Consider the following 4219-nt stretch of genomic DNA (forward strand, 5'->3'; position numbering starts at 1 on the left):
TTTCATCTTGGGTCAGTTTCCTTGAAAAACCTATTTCCATCCCTTCACTCTGAGGTAATGTCTTCCTTTGTTTTTAAGATTTTTTTGTATGTAGCAAATTGATAAGTCCTGTTTTATGCATCCACTGTGTTAGTCTGTGTTTTTTTATTGAGGGACTGTGTCTTAAAAACCAACTGTTCCAAAATTCATACAATAAAATGAGTTCTGGCTGGCTGCATCACAGAAGAGAATATGTTGATGCTCTATACATTTCACACAGGCTAGGCAGTATTGAGTCATGGTTTGGTCATATAAAGGGATGTTGAACATTTAGTATTGAAAAACATAGTAAGTTTAAATCTCCATTCTACATTCCCACATTAAAACCTCAGAGTTCCTCATAAACAAATACAACTTTCATAGGTTATGTGTATTTAGCCTAAACTATTTTAAACTGATGTTCAATATCATGACCAGTTTTTCTGTGTTGCTTTCAGACTCCTCAATCTGTATGTACACAGAGCTGTGGTCCAGGATTCTGGAAAGTTCTACAAAAAGACAGACCGGTCTGCTGTTTTTCTTGTGCATTTTGTCCAGAGCAGCACATTTCCAACCAGACAGGTAGAAAAATAATACTTTTACTCAAAATGTTTGGGAATGCAGAGGGGGAAAGTTAAGAAGTGACTTTGGTGTCATAATGTAGTGCTGTTCCCTATGTCTCTAACATTCATCCCTTAATCCATTATTAATCATTGCTGAAGCCACATAATGTGTGAAGTTTAGAGTAGCAATTCTCATGCTAATGTGTCATATGCTTGCTACTTTTAAAAACCTGCCTTTTGGTGCATGGAAGTGCCATCTTAGCTCTTGCAGTGTACCAGCTCTTGCAGTGTTCCCCATTAAATATGAGATCTCCAGTTGTCCAGGATCTATTTGTATTTCTGTGTTTAACAAGCCTAATGATTCTTGCCTCAAAGTAACTCCAGGAAAACTACGACTGATTGTTTCTGAATGTACAAGAAACTGAACTGCATTTACAACACAGTTGTCATTTTCAGTATCAACAATAGAAAAAAAGCAAGTCTTTGTAAATGAAAACATGGCTGCCTGTTTAGTGTTGTGGTCAACTGTGTGATAACATATATAAGTAACATCATATGGAATGAGCAGGTTGCATTGTTATATACAAACACACACACAAAGACACAAAAATATTTAATAAGAAAAGAGGCTATGTATTTGAGAGTGAATAAATATAAGGTGGGTCCAGGAGAACATTTAGAGAAATGAAAAAGAAGAAGCATAGTCAGGTAATTATCTTATTTTTAAAATGAAAATTTTTACAAGAAAATAAAAAGTCAGAAGGAAAATACATTAATATAATGTCGAGAATAAACTATTTATTATATTAAAAAGGCCAATCCTTAGACAACCATAATACAAGCAGAATTTTTTATGTATTATTGCAAATGATCAAATGTTGAAAATTAATTCTAAGATCTAAAGCTATCATGGGTTAAATTCCTTGCAGAGTGACACATGACTTCAATCCCTATGTTAAAAAGATATGGCATGAGCAGGCAGCCTTACCTTGTCCCTGATTTCAGTGAAATAATGAAGCTTACATAGGTCATGAATCAAATACCTAATAGAAGTCCTCAATTGGGATTGATTTGAGTTTCTCTCTGTTTAGGTTAATGTTTTCTGTAGGGTTGCTGTATATTGACTTTACTATGTTTAGGTATGTGATCTGTGTCCCTGATCTCTCCAAAATTTTATACATGAATAGGCGTTGGATTTTTGGCTTCTATGGACATGATCATGGAATTCTTACCCTTCTGTTTGTTTATGTGGTGTATTAAATTTATGGATTTCTATAGACTGGACCACTCCTGCATACCTGGGATAAAGCTTATGGGACTGTGGTGGATGATATCTTTTATGTGTTCTTGTACTTAGTTTGCAAGTATTTTACTGAGGTTTTTGTGTCAGTGTTCATTTGGGAAATTGGTCTGAAGTTCATGTCTTTCTTGGGTCTTGACTGTGATGTGACTGCATCTTCATAGAATCAATTTGTTAATGTTCCTTCTGTTTCTTTTTGTGGGATAGTTTGAAGAGTATTGGTATTTACTCTTATGTGAAGGTCTGATCAAATTCTGAGCTGAAACCATCTGGCCCTGGGTATTTTGGATGGGGACTTTTGATGACTTCCTCTCTTTCCTTATGGAAGATAGGATGTTTTATTTACCTGATCTTCACTTAACTTTGGTAAGTAGAATCTATCACAAAAATTGTCCATTTTATATAGATATTAAATTTTTGTGATGTATACACTTTTGAAGTAAGACCTAATGATTCCTTCGATTTCTGTACTTCTATCATTCTTTTCCTTTTTTATTTTGTTCATTTGGATAGTGTCTTTCTGCCTTTTAGTTACTTTGGCTAAGAGGTTGTCTCTTTGTTTGATATTCTCAAAGAACCAGCTCTTGGTTTTGTTGATTCATTGAATCATTTCATTTATAGTATGTTGATTTCAGCACTGATTTTTATTATTTCCAGACCTCTACTCCTCTTGACCCTGTCTACATCTTGTTTTATTCTAGGTCTTTCAGTTGTGTCATTAGATTGCTTGTAAGAGATGTCTCAAATTCCTATACGAAGGCACTTAGTGCTATGAATTTTTCTCTTAGCACTGCTTTCATTGTGTCCCATAAGTTTGGGCATGTTGTGCTTTAATTTTTATTGAATTCTAGGAATTCTTTAAATACTTTCTTTATTTCTTCCATGACACCTGTCATTGAGTAGAGTTGTTTAGGTCCCATGTGTATGAGTAGGCATTTTGCTCTTTCTGTCATTGTTGAAGTACAGATTTAGAACATGGTTGTGTAATTGGATCCAAGGGATTATTTCAGTCTTATTGTATGTGTTAAGACTTGCTTTTTGCCTGAATTTATGTTCAATTTTGGAGAAAGTTCCTTGATTTGCAGAGAAGAAGGCATATTAGTGCCTGGGTGAAAATATTTGAGGACTTCTATTAGGTATTTGATTCATGACCTATGTAAGCTTCATTATTTCACTGTTTAGCTTCTGTGACAATGATCTGTCACTTGGTGAGAGTGAGGTAATGAACTTTACCATTATTACTGTGTTGTGACTGATGTGTGGTTGAAGTTTTAATAATGGTTCTTTTACAAATGCAGGTACCCTTCTATTTGGGGCATAGTTGTTCAAGATATTGTTGTCCTCATGGTGGGTTTTTCTGTAATGAGAATGAAGTATCCTTCACTTCTCTTTTGATTAATTTTGGTAGGAAGACTTTTTTATTAGATATTAAGATGATACTGCCACTTGCTCCTTGGGTCCATTTGATTGGAAAACCTTTTTCTAGCACTTTACTCCAAGGTAGTGTCTATCTTTGGGGCTGAAGTGTGTTTATTGTATGCAGCAGAATGTTGGATCTTGTTTCCATAACTATTCTGTTAGCATGTGTCTTTTTATTAGATTGCTGATTCCATTGATGTTGAGAGATACTAGTCACCAATGAATATGAGCTCCATTTATTGTGGTGTTATTGTTGATAGTGTGTTTGTGTGCTTGTTTTCTTTTTATTTTTGTTCTGAAGTTATCTATATCATGTGTTTTGTGGGTGTAGTTGATCTTATTGGGTTGGAGTTTTCCTTCTAGTAGCTTCTCAAGGTCAGGGATAGTGCATAGACATTGGTTTAATTTAGTTTTGTCATGGAATATCTTCATTCCTCCATCTCTGTTGATTGTAAGTTTTGCTGAGTACAGTAGCCTGCTCTGGCATCTGTGGTCTCTTCACATCTACATGACATCCCCCAGGCCCTTCTGAGTTTCATAGCCTCTGTTGGAAAGTCGGGTGTGATTCTGATAAGTCTGCCTTTATATGTCACTTGATCTTTTTCGTTTGTGCTTTTGACATACTTTTCTTCGTTGTGTAGATTAATTGCTTTGATTATTTTATGGCAAGAAAATTTTCTGTTCTAGTCTATTTAGTGTACTGTAAGCCTCTTGTATGTTTAAGGTTATCTCTTTCTTAAGATTGGAGAAATTTTCTTCTAAGATTTTATTAAAAATATATTCTGTACCTTGGAGCCTGGAATCATCTATTTAGTCTATTCCTATTGTTCTTAGGTTTCACAGTTTCATGGAGTCCTTGAACTTTTCTTATTGTATGTTTTCTTTGAGAGATAGATCAGTTTCTTCAATTGTATCTTCA

The sequence above is a fragment of the Meriones unguiculatus genome (genome assembly GCF_030254825.1).
Source record: "Meriones unguiculatus strain TT.TT164.6M chromosome 13 unlocalized genomic scaffold, Bangor_MerUng_6.1 Chr13_unordered_Scaffold_37, whole genome shotgun sequence".
In the NCBI taxonomy this organism is placed as follows: Eukaryota; Metazoa; Chordata; class Mammalia; order Rodentia; family Muridae; genus Meriones; species Meriones unguiculatus.